The 16,496-nt window shown below is 40.5% G+C and overlaps 1 protein-coding gene and 1 long non-coding RNA gene across 2 annotated transcripts in view; both read left to right on the plus strand.

The window, feature by feature from the left end:
• The window catches only part of LOC146547636 (beta-1,3-galactosyltransferase 1-like), a 292,164-nt gene extending 283,567 nt beyond the window's left edge, over positions 1-8,597 (plus strand). Inside the window, exon 5 of the transcript XR_014890826.1 lies at positions 8,135-8,597. The gene's annotated coding sequence lies outside the window, so the exon portion shown is untranslated. The remainder of the gene's footprint in view (positions 1-8,134) is intronic.
• Positions 8,598-9,432: 835 nt separating this feature from the next.
• LOC146547641 (uncharacterized) lies at positions 9,433-11,106 on the plus strand. Its single transcript, XR_014890827.1, has 4 exons — positions 9,433-9,582; positions 9,835-9,943; positions 10,049-10,170; positions 10,313-11,106. It is a non-coding gene; the product is annotated as an uncharacterized LOC146547641 (long non-coding RNA).
• The last annotated feature ends 5,390 nt before the right edge of the window (positions 11,107-16,496 follow it).

Raw genomic sequence — 16,496 nt, forward strand, 5'->3', positions numbered from 1 at the left:
AACATTTTGTGTCAGCAAGGGGTGGGGGAAAGCCATTCACCAGAGCATATCTCAAGTGCTGCTGATGTGGACTGGCCTTCTCCGCACGCTCTTCAAGGCTGGTGTGTTTTCTAAAAACTTCTAACATTTGAATCTCTTCCATTTATAAACCTGCGATTAACCGCACGGCTCAGGTCCGCGTGAACCCGCGCAGCTAAGGAGCTGTCGCTCTCTTTTATTTAAAGTCCAGCATAAACGTCTGTCACCCTCTGACACACTCTTGGTTGCTTAGGAACCCATGATAACAACAACAGCGGGTGTCACAGACCACGTGTTCTGCTCCACACCCACTCACACAAACACACTCAAACACAACAACAACAACACAAAATAGGCCTATTGTCCAGCACAATCTGGACCCCGCTGAACTTCTCAATTCCCCACAAAGCGGCGGATCCCACAAAGCGGTCTACATTTCTCCCCACTAAGACGGCGAACCAAAAAAGTTCGAACTGCGCAACTCTGCGACTTAATGCTTCTGTACAAAAAAAACCCCACTGAGCGGCTTTGTACATCGCCCCACTAAGACGGCGAATTTTAGCCCCACTAAGCGGCCACGGACAACTCCCCACTGAGCGGCGAAGACGTACAGTTATAGAGTTGGACTCTAAACTTACTCGGTGTTGCTTAGCGTGTAGTATAGCCTCGGATCCCGCCGATCGTCATTCATCAAGGAGAGAAAACAGACAGCTAATCCACTGGCCCGATGACAAATTCTCACGTCTCGGGACTTTACTACAGGAACTTCCTGGCTGACGTCAGTCTTTCAGCGTGTCTCTTCTCCCCTTGGTGAATGTCGACTGCAGGGCTCCGGCTCTCGAAGGACCAATTAATGATAGGTTTGTAGCTTGAACCTATTCGCTGGAACGTTGAAGACAATATATTTACACAGCAAGCAAGACACGAAGTAGGCAAAGTTCTTCATGCTTCTCGTGCACGGGAGAGAACTGGACAAACGCCGTTCCTTCGCTTGACCCCAGTTACTCTCATCTGCTCCCCCATAACACTGCTCTTTTATTGAGGTTATATGAATATGCATAGAGGTTCATTAACATATGACGTCTACATACAAACAAAAAGTACCTTGCCTGTGTGTGTGTGTGTGTGTGGGGGGGGGGGGGGGGGGGTGTCAGAGTGTGACCCCATAAATGACTTCCCTAAACCTGCTGGTCTGGAAGTCCAACAGTTCATCTAAACAAAAGGCACTTAGCCTAAAACAGATATAGCCACGTTTATCCTACCATAAAACAATAAAACAAGGTACGACCTCTTCCCATGCTCCCAGGATGTAGGTGTGCATTCCTGCTAAAGATCACACATCCTATCACTACACAATTGATTATACACCTCTAAGCATATGGTTAAATATTTCTAAGCATAAATGACAATCAACAATACAAAACCTAACATCCCCTGTCAATGACTAATTTAAATTTCTCATCTAAACTTAGTTTAGTCTTGCAATTTTCATATATTGTTTAAGGGCTTTCAGTCTCTTACAATGAATTATGCTCAAATCAAACAAAGTGGTCATGTTTTCCCCGGAAGTTATGCCCCTTGGAAAGGAGTTCCGCAGGAAAAAGCGGCTGCACTGTTGCTTTGAAAACTTTACTGCGGTCTTGAGTTCTATACTTTGAAAAGCTAAAATACCAGTATGAAAAAGTGTAAATCCTTTACATTTTGATAGGTAACATTTTGTTACACTATTTGGGATAGTTACAGAGCAACATGAAAGGAAAATGTAGGCTCCAGTTAGCTAACATTAACCAATATCAAATGATGATGTGATAATCAAACACAAGGTGAGTTGTGAGCCATAGCTGTGTCTACTAGAAGGCCTTCTTCTAAGAACTGTCTGTTAGTATTATTATCAGTGTGGCTGCTCTGTCAGAAGTGCATCAGCAGTTACATTACCAGCAAAGGATGACATAGTTTCTGCAGTCAGTAGCTATGGGAATGTACACAGACCGAAGATTCAGTGTAACAGTTATCCAAATGATGTAGATCCTCTTTACGAGCCCCTAAAATCAAATAACATTAAATTAAATCAAGGACTTGAGTTTCCAGCTAATCTAAGCTCCATGCAACCTCTGTGGTCACTGTAGTAATGACCTGGCCATCCATTTATTTTGTGGGACAGTAAACAACATGCACAGCATTTAGAAAGCTGAATACTTCTTGCTGTACATCTTCCACATGTTACACACAGTGGCAGTGGTCGACCAGTAATAACAAAAATGAGTTCATTATAATAATAATTGTGCTAGTGAAAGCTTTTTTGTTTAGTAGCAGTTTGTTTGTTTAGTATGACTTGGTATTTTGTATCTTTTCTAACGTCCCCAATACAAAGAACATTTAATTTTGTTGCTGTATAGATACCTCGTATTGATCCTGCCACGCCATGTTTCTCCAGAGTGATCGCTGCTGTGATTAGGTGCTGTACTGTTGTGATTTGTCAGATTGTTTAGCGGGGTTAACTTACGTATTTCATTGCCTATTTCTAAAAGAAATCAAAGATAGTTTTGAGGGAAATCTCAATTATAAATAATATCATATGGTCCAATACAAAATTAACACTATGCATAGATGTGCATGTCTGTGGAGATTTTTCTGCTCAGAGCTTATAAAGACTTGTGTGAAACACAGGTTCATGCCACAGCACTGAAACTGTCCAAAATTTTGAAAGTTTTGAATGATTGGTCACTGCACGTAATAAACTAACTCCCTGCCCTACTGCCATTCCCTCGTGTCTAAAATGTCCTGTCCCTCCCTCACTTCCAAGGAAGCATCTAAATCCTACTTCACCTGGGCCCAGGTGAAGATCCCAAACAAACGTAGAATACTTAAAAATAAATCTTTGCAGGTTGAGTAGGATGACAGACTGGTACAGGGAGAACTCAGTCCTCAAAATAAAAGATCCCATGCTGATTAGTAACAGGAAAAGACCTGGGGCCTGGATCTCCTCCATACCTGCTTCATGCCCTGGGGAACAGGGCTATGGCTCCCCACACTCCCTAGCAGATCGTTATATGGAGAAACCTTTGGAATACAAGCATGCTGATCCACACAGGTATGCACACAGGTGTACACACGGGTGTTCACAGACGCGGACTACACCTTTCTTGGCTGCTGCCTCAAAGCACATTGTGTGCTGTCTATCTTGCGTGCTGCACAATATCGTTTAATATTTAGTATCTACTGTTATCTACTGCTAGCTAGTTTATCGGGGTGGTGCTGTATTTATTATGTTGCTCTTTTTTTGTTTGCTTTCTCTTCTGTTTTTTTTTTCTCCATACAGGTGATCCAGGTGTTTTGTTTGTTTTTCTTTCTTTCTTCCACCCTTTCTCACCGTCTCTTCTCCCCTCTGGTTTTCTTTCTCTCCCTCTCTTTCTTTCATTCTCTCTCCCTGTCCTATCCCCCTGTCATGTCTGTCCCGTTTGTAGCAACCAAAAATAAAATAATTACATAATTATAATAAAGGTCAATCAAATGGACCAATAAGGCAAGGCCATGATGATCCACTTGGTAAAATAAATCCGCTTGGCATCTTTCTTGGCCTTAAGACAACAATTCTGATGGCTAAAGATCCAAACAGGACAAAAAAAAAAAAGTAACAGGAAAAGACCTAAGAAGGTACATAACACTTGCAACACTTTTAATTTAGTTGTCAGGTAAATCATTGTTAATTAATGATTTTATTATCATACATTAACTTAATTTCATGTTTTTAATGGAGACTTGGCTAGATAAAGATACAATTACAATCATTCTTACTGAATCAGTCACTCCTGACTTCAGTTTTGTTCACGAGAGAGAGGGAAAGAAAGGAGGGCCTATTGACCAATCTAGTCAATAATTCCATCCAGTGCAAACATATGTACTACAGAGAATATACTTCCTTTCAATATGTTGCAATCAGGGTTACTATATTCAGTTTTTCTAAATTTTATAAGCCACCTAAATACAATATTCTTTGATGAATTTGCTGAATTATTGTCCATAATTTGTACTTAATCTGATTATCTGGTAATCACTGGTGATTATAACATCCATGTTGACATTTCCCATGTGTAATATTCTGGTTAATTATAAGTTGATCCAACATGTTACAGTGCCAACGCACAGGGCGTAGACTGGATGTAATATTAAAACCAGGGGTTTTAATATTTCTAAGATCACAGGAAGTGATGTGGCTCTCCGTGACCATAACTGTGTGTTTTTTTCATGTAAATGCTCCAGTGCACAAAGACGCAAAATTGAGGTAATCAGTAAGTAATATATTAATGAAATGACAAGGGAATTATTCTCCCACACTATCTCCTCTTTGCCTCCACTTTGTGGACTTTGTCCACTTAACAGTTAACAAGCTTGTAGATGAGTTCAGTTTCAAAATTACAGATGTTTTGGAGTGCATTCATCCAACAACAGTAAAGACTCAAGTGAGTTTCTCCATGGAGAAACAAATCTTGATATCCGCTATCAAGACATTCGACCTTATCCTTCTGGGTGTCTTGTGGGAGGTGCTTCAGGAGTATGTGGTGTCTGGCCTATTGCTACAGGCCATTCAATCCTTATAAAATCATTGCAAGAGCTTGGTCCCCATAGCTGGCAATAATTCAGACTTGTTTCCAGTGGGTGTTGGACACTGCCACGGCTGCCCTTTGTCACCTATTCTGTTCATAATTTTTCTGGACAGAATTTCTAGGCATAGCCAACTGGCTAAAGGCTTCCATTTGGATGGTCTCAGAATCTCATCTCTGCTTTTTGCAGATAATGTGATTCTGTTGGCCTCATCAAGTGACCGCCTCCAGCTCACACTGGAGCAGTTCACAGACAAGTGTGAAGCGGTGGGAATGAAATACAGCATTTCCAATTCTGATCCCACGGTCCTCAGCTGGAAAAGGGTGGCGTGCTCACTCCGAGTCAGGGACGAGTTCCTGCCCCAAGTGGAGTAGTTTAAGCATCTCGGCCACCTTCTCCCCTCACTCGGGTACTTGTTCGCGAGTGAGGGGAAAAGGGAGCGGGAGTTCAACAGATGGATTGGTGCTGCGGCTGCAGTGATGTGGACGTTGTACCAATATGTCATGGTGAAGTGAGGGCTGAGTGTAAAAGTGAAGCTCTCAATTTACTGGTCGATCTGCGTCCCTACCCTCACTTATGGTCACAAGCTTTGGGTAGTGACCGAAAGAACAAGATTTTGGATACAAGCGGCAGAAATGAGCTTTCTCCGAAGGGTGGCTGTCCTCTCTGTTAGAGATAGGGTGAGGGCTTAGGCCATGCGGGAAGGGCTTAGAGTAGGATGGATGGATGGATAAAAACAGATGAGGGTCCAAAGTACAATGCCCACCTTCACTTGCTAGAATGCTGAAATTCTGCCTGAAATCTTGGTGATATTTTGGAATCTAAGCTAAATTTTAAAAGTCATATCAAAGCAATAAACAAATCATCCTTTTTATCACCTAAAGAATATATCTAGAATAAGGGGACTGATGGCCCAAAATGATTTAGAGAATTTTGTTCATTCATTTGTTTTCAGTAGGCTTGACTACTATAATGGAGTTTTTTTCAAGTCTCTTTTAAAAATCATTAAGACAACTGCAACTAATTCAGAACACAGCTGCATGTTTCCTTACAAAGACCAATAAAAGGGAACACATTACTTCAGTTCACAGATCTCTACACTGATTTCCTGTGCCCCAAACATCTCATTTTAAAAGGTTGCTGCCAGTGTATTTGTCACACTGCCGCCAGGTGCTGAATGGTTCTGGTCCAGAACTAAACTCTACTAATTTGGTCAAATAATATCAAACTACCAGAAAACCTGAACTCTGATCAAAATCTGCTCAAAAGTCCTTTAAATTAGGTCTTGAAACTTTTTTGTGTTATCACTTTTAAATAATATGTACAGGTTTTTTTTTCTCTTTTGAATATATTTTCATGCATATGTACACTGACAGTGGTGGCGATGATGATGATGATGGCAGTGCTGATGATGGTTGTGGTGGTGATTGTGGTGGAAATGATAATAGTTACGATGACGGTGTATTTGCCATTGACCTCTGTTTGTGTCGTATATAACTCACTGTGTGTTCCGTTGATGGTTTCTCGCTATCTGTTGTTTAATGTTCTTTGTTTTTAATGTAATGCCTTTTAATGTTTATATAAAGCACCTTGAGTTGTCTTGTGCATGAAAATGTGCTATATAAATAAATCTGCCTTGCACCTTCCCCCTCATACTGGTCACCAGCTTTGTCACACACTGCTGTGGAATGGCATCCCATTCCTCAACCAGCATTTGTTACAAGTCTGCCAGTGTGGTTGTGTTGGTCCCTCTGGCACAAACAGCAACCCAAGGTGATCTCACATGTGTTCATTGTGGTTAAGGACAGGACTGGAGGCAAGCCTCTTCCTCCCAAATTCTGGAGATAGTCTGATAAATCTCTCTGATAAACCCACTCTCTGGGGGCAAAAATTGTTAGGGGATGGAGTTTGGTCCCAGACTGTGGAGATTTGGCCACTGGTTGCAGCTTTGTTTTTCAATGGAGGGAGAAGCCACCCCACACCATCACATTGCTTCCACCAAATCCTGTTACCCTGTTGGAGTAATTATATGCTTTTTGATAAAGCATAGTTAGGGCTGAATTAGTTGACCTTAAGTAATTCCTTAGATACATTGCAATACCTCTAATCTGCTGGGGCATTCCCATGATGCATTGTTTCTTTTTCAGTCACATTTGGTTAAGAGTTCAAAACAAGTATACAAGTAGCTGAGGTTGAGTGGTTTGGAGACAAAGTTAAAGAGGCCAGGCTGAAATGGTTTTGACTAGGGCTGGGCGATATATCGAGTTTTTTAAAAATATCGATATATTTTCATACGAGATATAAGATGTGACAATATCGTTTATATCGATATAGTCTATGTTACGTTATGATTATACTTGTGGAGCCACAGGTTTGCCTCTCTTTCGTCCACTTTTGTCTCTACGCAACGTTACTCGGCCTCGCCTCTCCTTCACTGAACACAACTCCGCCTCCCCCATAGCTTCACCTGCAGGCAATGACAAGATGAAAGCGGAAAATCTCCGTTAGCGAGTTACCGTGCGTGGGGCTGGACGGTGTCAACGTGTTAGCGAGCTAACCGCGCTAACGACATGCAGCCAGGAGGGGCTGCACGGCCTAAAATCCTTTCATTTTCTCAAAAATCGACAGTGCGCCTTACGTATGAATTCTGGTTGTGCTTACTGACCGCGAACCGATATTATGTGGTACACAGCGCTCAGCAATCTGTCAAAAAATGTTTTAATATGACTTTGCTAAGCTACGGAGCTGCACCGCTTGATGGATTGTCGGAGGATTACGGCTACCGGGGAGGAGCCTCGCGGAGTGATAGTACTGTGTGTGTATAAGGACCACAAATGGCACCTGTTCAGAGACGTGGTGCAGCTGTGAAATCTGTCTCTTTGTTATTATGCTCAGCGTCTATTAGTTTACATTTTCACTGCACAATTGTGAGCTTTTTGTTATGCACAAAAACAACATTGTTTTCTTTTATTTATGGACCATGATTATTTAATAAATGCTGATAATTTATTTTTGAGTAATTTCTTCATGTACATCTACGCTGTATGTAAATAAAAGTGCCCGTGTGACATCTGGGACACAGTGTGACTAAGAACTCTCTTTTTGTTCTTAACTTATGGCTTTAAAAAAAAAATCGAGATATATATCTTATATCGCCATCCAGCTAAAAAATATCGAGATATGAATTTTGGGTCATATCGCCCAGCCCTAGTTTTGACATGTATGGAAGACAAATATTGGATATACTGGACAACTGATGTTAAAAATGGAGTTGCTGGGCAGAAGGAAAAGAGGAAGACCACAGAGCAGGTTCATGAATGTAGTGAAGAAAGATATGCAGAAGATCTGTGAGACAGAGAAAGATGCTAGGGATAAGGAGAGCTAGGGGCAAACTCTCTGCGTTAGCAAGCGCTAAAGCGAGAAGGCAACACGTTCTCACTCCCAACTCGTCAAACGTGTGACGCATGGTCCTGTTTGGCTTTTTGTTATTTTAATTCTCTTTTCTGTTTTCCAGAACAGTTCTTCACAGTCACTGTCCACATGGGTCAGTGGGACCAAGAAGCACTCTGCTAATGTGTGGACCCTGACCAGCAATATCCAGCAAGACCCAGACAGCGTTTTCTATCTCCCAGCTGGAGTTTTTTGTTTGTCTGTGACTGGAGAGTCAGATTTTTGTTGAGCTTCACACTTGCAGAGGTAAGTCAGTTTGCAGAGATCCCTCCCACCCTGGCTTTTATGTCCTAGATTTCTTATCTGAAACAGTAATATTTCAGTGACTGCTGCTTATACCACAGGTTAATACACTCTACTGATCCCTGATAGGAGAATCATCAATTTTGCCAGCAAAGAAGCCTGGTGGATGTTTGTTTACAGTCTGATGATGGGACATCATGCTCTGCATCTTCAAAGTTTGCCTCCTCATTATTATTCATACCCAGTAATGTGAAGTATGCTTATATCTACTATAACTGAACCAACCTGGTGCTTTTCATTTATGGAGGCTGTTGAGTCTGAATGTTGGATGTTGTGCATCTCGTGTTCTCTGGGCTTTGTTGTCCTCAGTCTTTTCGCAGGATCAGAAAACAAAACCAGGAGGCGCGTAAATGTTTCTTCTCCATGATGTTTCTTCAAATGTTTCTTCTGGATGATGATATGACCGTGACACGGGATGCCACCTTTGGTCTTGTGACGAAGCAAAGCTCAGGAAGAAGTGGGATTAAATGGTACCCACATGTTGAGAAGGATGTACAGGGGCACCTGCAGCCAAATCCAAGCTTCAGCTTAGTTGTAGTTGCAGAACGCTATAGACTGAGACAGCTGAGGCATCAAATGTTTGATTAAACGGATGAAAAAGAGAAGTTTTTTCCCTATAATTATCACTTCTTAAAATCTGTAGCAGCTTCAAGTTTGTCAGCGTGCTGAGCATGCTCAGAATGTGACAATATATTTTTGTTCAATATTTAATTTCTTTCAGTTGGAATTGTTAAATGAATATATATATATATATATATATATATATATATATATATATATATATATATATATTCTTATAATTTAGCAAACTAATTTATTAAAAAAATATATATACATATATCTGTATTAGTTTTAATAAATTAATTTGACACCTGTATTGAAAATACCATATTGTATTCATACAGAATCAGTTTGGTATCATTGTTTGTCTGTTCACTGATTGCTGAAACTAAGAGCTACTTTGATCTGTTTAGATCTAAAGTATCCAAAGTTGAGCTCTAATGTTTCTTCACCCCTGTGTGTGTGATATGTGATTTCCTACATGCTAGCAGAGCAGCAGTTTGTGCTCACAGATGGTGACGGTGTGGAGAGACGGTGGTGTTTCCTCAGAAGAACCAGCAGAGTCACAAAGGACACCAGTCCATCTCACCACCTTGACTTGCTGACTGATGTTCGTCTGCACTGCACAGAGGAAATCAACTGACCGAGGTTTGTCCAGTGACGTGTTATGAAATGTATATTTGTTTTATGCTTACAGATATGTTTTTCTTGGCAGAGGCTCTGCAGAGGTTAGACAAAGCAGAGAAAACATGTGCTTTACATTTTACTGTGATTTATTGAGATATTTGTTGCCTGATGTTCAGCAGGAATGGAGAAATAGAATCAAAGGGAGATGTTTTTGATGTTTTTGTAATGATATAAGTAAATCTTCAATATTATTTATTTGCTTGGTTATATTAGGAGTGTTTCTGAGTGAGGGGGAGAGGAGTCATCATCCAGGTAAAGTGACGTGGATCAGTGGATACACTTGTCTCCCCTTTAAAGGAGACGATCCAAGTCATCCTTAAATGTTAGTGCTTTCAAATACACAAACATTTTTAAAGGACAAAAATGAACATCCAACTTTGACTGTAATACAAAATAAATCTTTGCATGTGTGTTTTCAAACTCTCAGATGGGCAGGATATCAGTCTTGGACTGTCTAACCTGCCGGAGCAGCACTGAATGACCACCGCACATGAGCATGTTCCTGCAACATTCAGCATCTGATCCTTCATCTGTGTGCTTCTGCTTTTGGTAAGTAGAGTTACCCAACTCCAGTAACTCTAAACACATGCCATCCATTTCTAACGGCCTGGTTACTTCCTGTCAGTTACTTTAGAAACCATGTGGTCACCTGACCTAACACTGTTTCTTCTCCTTCCCCTTAATGTTCAAGTGTCACATGTCAAACAGCTGGAGAGGAAACTACACCAGTGTACTGAGATGTTTCACCAACACGTGCCAGATGCTGTTCCTTCATGGTGACATCACCAGAGACAGCCCCACCCACCTCAGGACCCATTGATTATGATGATTATAATGATGACAGCGAGCGGAACTAAGACTGTAAAAATCCACGACCAGAATGTTTCTTTCTAATTATTAATGAATACTGAGAGCCTCTTTCTGTGTTTTGTCTGTTTTGGGGTTGTTTTTTTTTACCTCATTTGTTACTAACAAAGTTCACCAAACTCACACAGTTTACATTCTGTATGTTTCCATCTTTACCAGCCACACTCTAACTGCATTTAAGAAAATAATCCTTAGAAATCGTCGTTTTTCTCTTTTGTAATTGATGATAATTCAGTGAATATACTGCGCTGCTTCCTTTTATTGCGTCACACATTGCTTTAAGTTTTTCAGTGTCCAGTTATTTTTTACTGCTGTTTGAATTCTCTGTATGTTTGACCCTGTGGACTGTTTGATGGACTGCTTGTCTTCCTGTTCGCTACCGCCGCCTGTTTTTTAACTCATTCACTGCCAGGGTTTTTGAGCATTTTTACTCATTTTTGAAGAGCCACAGAAAACTGTGTGTTATGATCATATAAACGCTGAACCTACCAAAATGAAGAACAGACTCTCTTCTTCCATCCAAAAAAAAAAAGCTTGTTTCTACCATTTTCCATTCTTTAGTAATCAGCTGTAGAAGAGAGGTGGGTTCCACCAAAAATGCCTGTTTTGACCACAAAAAGGGAGAAAACAAGCTTTTTGTGAAAAATACATTTCAAGCAGTCTGATGTTCACTGACAAGCTGCCCGAGGTTGTATTCTAGCCCCTCCCATTGAAAAACGTAATTGACGTCTATAGACGTCAATGGCAGTGAATGAGTTAATAAAGATTTGGATTTCTGACTTTAACACAGCCTCTGCGTGTCCTCCCTTTGTGTCCTCTTCCTCTGTGAATGTGTTGCATGTGTCACAGATTCATTTTATTAACAGCTTTCCCACAGTGAGTTGCATCAGCATTCATTCACAGCACATTTCGGAAGGATTCAGATTAATACAGTGATCTTACAGTCAGAATGATCCTGACAGAGTGCCACTGTAAATGATCTTTCATCAGGTAAATTTTAAAGTTCAGTATTTCAAAGCAGGAGTTATGAAGAATCATACTGGCATTAGGACTAATAATATGTACTTACAAAGTCAAAGTTTTTTAATTATGCTAGAATATTGGAAGACAATCAACTTTTAGTGTTTTCCGCATATTAATTATTCTGAAATAGAGACGGTGACCCTAACTGTACAGAAGCACTAAACAACTGACAATCTAACAGACATCATTGGCCTGAGCCGTCATGCACAGTGAATTTGATCCTTTGCTGTGAGAGTATGACAAGCATGTTTCTGGTCAGTTTGGAAGAAATAATATCACAATGTTGATCTTTTTTTCAATATTCCTTCTCTTTTACAACATAAACTGTGATCAAAGCTACTTATGTTCACAGCATGTAATAATACTGACAGTCCAGGGCATTGTGGTCTGTTGAGCTAGGGTTAGGGTTAGCAATTCAGACATATGTAATAAATATTAAACGTCTCTGACGTGGGCCACTGTCCGCAGTGTTGGGAAATCCATACCAGGCTGGAACGAGTCAAGGTAGGTGAGCATCCACGAGAAGACACAGCAGATGTATCCTACTAATACTGACAGGACCAGGAGACTCCAGAAACCGAGCATCTTCTCTTCAGTGCCATCCTCTCCTGTCACCCTCTCTGCCCGCAGCTCTTTGAGTATGGGGTAGATAAGGGCGCAGAGAAACCCTTTTTACTAATTTGTATTATAATTCAATTTTCATGAAATATTCATATTCAGTATTGGTCCTTTTATATTATAACCACACATCCACCCAGGCTCATGGTGGGGCAGGGCTCTGTCCTGGGATGCTTGAGTACAAGGTAATGTACACCTGACCAGGTATCCAGTCTGTCAGATTTGTTTTCAATATTTGGTTCAAAAACATGAGTGACAACAAAAATCCAACTAGGATTCTTGCATATGATGAATGAAGTCTGTCTTTGACTGTATTGTCCAGCTGATCCATCAAACCCCCAGCAGGTGAACCTTATTCATGACATAACACGGCAACAATGCAAAAAATGAAACAGCAACAGTCTAAATGTAAAGTGCATTCTAAAGTCCTCTTCAATAAATCATATGAAAAGAGTCATTCAGGACTGTAAAACGTGAACTACAGAACCCAGAGTCTTCATCATTAAATCTCTGGTTGCTTCATTTTTCTATACTATATCAGATATTTTAAAGGTTAGGTTAGGTAAACTTGCATTCTCATGGTGAGGCAAAGTGCTTTATGTGTGTGCGTGTCATGAACGGCTATAAAAGGCCTATAATTAAAGAACAAAGCGGGGTTTGAGTTCGAGTTGCGGCAGACTGTCACTACTTGTAAATGGAACGCAGCCTTCCTACGGCGGACAGCTAATAACAGGAATCGGACGCGGTCCAGCCAAGTCCACAGCAACCACCATAGCAACCGCCTAGCATGACCTTAAAAACATATTCTGTCTTCATAACTATCAAAATCGTGAAATGATTTGCAAAGTGTGAAAGTGTTACAGCTGCAGAGAGCTATGGCGGTATCTATGGAAGCTGTTTACATAGCTAATAATATACGATGTAACCATGGAGACAGTCAGTCACTTGAGCTAGCGGTGCATGTTTACTACAGTGAATAAGGTGATTGTGTGCACCACGTCCACACGCTGCAGGGGGTAAAGACATTACTTCAATATTGTTTTATATTGATATATATTAGCCTTCTGTTGACCATCACCTCAGGTTCACCATTACAGTTTCAGCAGACAGATGCACACTGTCTAAATATCAACACATTCGAAAACTCATGTCTCAGAAATAAGCACAGCTGTTCATGTTTGTCATTAGAGTTTTATTTGTAAGAAAATTATGAACTTCATATTGTGTATCAAATAAAAGAACATTTCACAACTCTGAGTCAACAGAAACAGGTAACAGAAATGTCTCTAATGTGTACAGTGTAGTGTAAGCATTAAAAGATCATAAAGGAAACACTAACATTCATGTGAAACTAATTGTAATAAAAAAAATGAACAGGTGGTTTATAGATGTAAAAGAAAGAATCTGAAAACAACACTTTTTTGGTCTAAGTGATCAAAGTAGAAAACAGAACTGATGTTCAAGAACAAACCGTAGCTGCACTAATATTACACATCTCGATCGTTGTAGTGAACAGACATGTTGCTTTAAAACCACATGCAGTGTGTGACCATGACTGTTCACTGAGACCATGAACGCCACTTCGCTGAAGCTTACATTCAGTTATTTCTTTGTTGAATCTAAATAATGAATGTGTTACAGTTAAACTGACACTGGTCAGTGTAAATGGCTCATTGGGACACAGAAACCTTTAAATTAAACCCTATCACCTGATATCGAGTGCCAAACAATATCAAAGCTGTAAAAGCTGTTTACAGTCAGAATTTATAAAACTATGATTGTAAATAAATTCAAACAAGTGAGCTTTTCTCTTTGTGCTGAATATCAACACTGTGATTTCTTAGACTGTAAGCTTTACTTTAGCACAACCAGTTGTAGAAGCTGCCACTCCAAATGTCTTTTGATAACAAGAAAAAAAAAAAAACCTTTTCAGTCCACGGCCTGAAGTTCTTCTCTGACATCTTCTGCAATCGGCTTGGTCTGCTGGTTTGAAGTCAATAAACCACAAAAAAGATGATTTAGTCACTTTGTCTGTGTCATGCAGCTCGAATGTGTCGTGTAACGATGTTGAATAGCCGTCGTTATCCCTCTGCTGCGTCAGTAGGATTGTACTGTACAGCATCTCATTGATATGTGAGGAATGTTAATGTAACACGATAACAGACTTACATCATTAAAATATAAAGGGCAGGAGATATTTAGATATTTTTATATTTATATTACATTTTATAGCTGACGGATATTACTAAATAGATAGAATTTACTAAATGGTAAATGGCCTGTATTTGTATAGCACTTTTCTAGTCCCTAAGGACCCCAAAGCGCTTTACACAACCTGTCATCCACCCATTCACACACACATTCACACACTGGTGATGGCAAGCTACAATGTAGCCACAGCCACCCTGGGGCGCACTGACAGAGGCGAGGCTGCCGGACACTGGCGCCACCGGGCCCTCTGACCACCACCAGTAGGCAACGGGTGAAGTGTCTTGCCCAAGGACACAACGACCGAGACTGTCCAAGCCGGGGCTCGAACCAGCAACCTTCCGATTAAATAGCTGGATGAACATGAAAAATATGTCTATAATAACAAATGACCATGAGAGCCAGTAGAATTAATTCAACTGGACACTCAAAAGACGTCCTTAAATGCTCTTTAAGTGGCAGAACAAACGAACAAACAGTTAATCGCTTACTTGAGATGAAATCTGCTCAGCTACTTTGAAAACAGCTTCTAAGTGGTTCCTCCTTTAACAGGATGACTGCTCAGGGGTAAGGCCATCATGCAGTCCAGCAATCTTTATGGCTCAGATTTGTAGAACTATTTAAACAAATGTCTTCTGAATATTCAATTCAGGTTCACAGTGGGAGGGGGGGAGGTGTCGTGGAATTTTTTAAATAAAGTCTGCAACACAGAAAGAGCTGTGATCAAGCTATTTGTTACTGCGCCAACACACATCAAACATCACAGTTCAGTCATGTCAGTGCTGCCACAGAAGTTGTGCTCCTCCTCCTTTATGCATTCCAAGGAAGAGGGAGGAAGTTACAAACTGATCCTACCACACTTCAACAGATCAATGGTTATGCTGTTTTGTGCCCTTGGCCTTATCAGCACCCGTAAAGGGAGTTGTTCTCTCAAACTGCTGACGCTGAAGTAAGTTCATCTAGTTTTAGAAACTTTCACTGAACAGTCCATAACAGTGTCACAACTAAGCATATGCATAAGCACTTAAATACTTTAAATGAGAATAACAGAAAATTTCTATTAAAAAGGCTAGAGCCTGTCCCAGTAGTCATAGGTAGGACACATCTGGACAGGTCACCAGTCTGTCAGAGGACTAACACAGAGACAAATCTATTTAAAATTAATGTAAGTTTGCTGCAGCTGTATGTATGAACATGTGTTTCTGTGCTCACAGTCCACCTCTCAGGAACCTGCAGTTCACTTTTAGTCAACTTTAAACAGACCTCACAAAAGGCTGATGTGGCTGGATCAGTAGTCTGATTTAAGTACGATACCTTTGGCCAGGGATTAATCTGGTGCATCGCTTCACTGCAGTCTTACGTATTTTCCCCACACCTGAATAAAAAATACTGATATATACAAATAACAGCTTCAGCTGATGCAGCCTGACTCAATCCTAAATGTTCAGCACACAGAGACACAGAGGTGCCGTTAAAAGTTTAGTGATAACCTGAGTCACTGATCATTTGCAGTATTACAGAGTCTGGCAGTCTTTGCATGATGTCCACGACACTGTAAGTTTCTAGCTGACTCTCAGGTGTGACAGGTGTGCCAGCAGGAAAGAGTAACAATAACCTGCATCCTGAGGTTTGTCATGCAGGATTAAATTTACAGTGGCTTTGTTCACACAGCTAGGATTGTATTTTACACTGACCCTGGGTCAGTATAAGTATCATACAGTTTAAACGAAGCACTGAAACTTGCACATATTTATTATGGATGCACTGAAGCTAATCGAGATATTTGCTGTCAATCTGTGGCTGCGATTAAACACTTTACTGAAAACTTTATTAACTAGTAACTTCATCAGTCATGACAGAAGCTAATATTTCTGTGCTAGCATCGTTTAAACAGTAACAGCTTTACTCCAATATAAGCTAACGTTTACACCGTAACTTTAAGCTAGCACCATAAAGACGGTAAAACACGTAATAACATCTACAAATGCATCTTAAAGCTGTTATATTAGCACTCGGTGTATTACTAACATAACCACATTAACATTACTGACACTCGCTGACTTTTAAATGCTGTCCGTTTAAATGGTCTTACCTGTACACACTGCATATCCACCGGATTCCAGCCAGAGTGGATTCTGGAGTCTTCCACGCTCCTGTTA

Source organism: Mchenga conophoros, linkage group LG23, assembly GCF_057382185.1.
Source record: "Mchenga conophoros isolate Kocher_MC1m ecotype Shallow Benthic linkage group LG23, M_conophoros_male_GT1.1, whole genome shotgun sequence".
Taxonomy (NCBI): Eukaryota; Metazoa; Chordata; class Actinopteri; order Cichliformes; family Cichlidae; genus Mchenga; species Mchenga conophoros.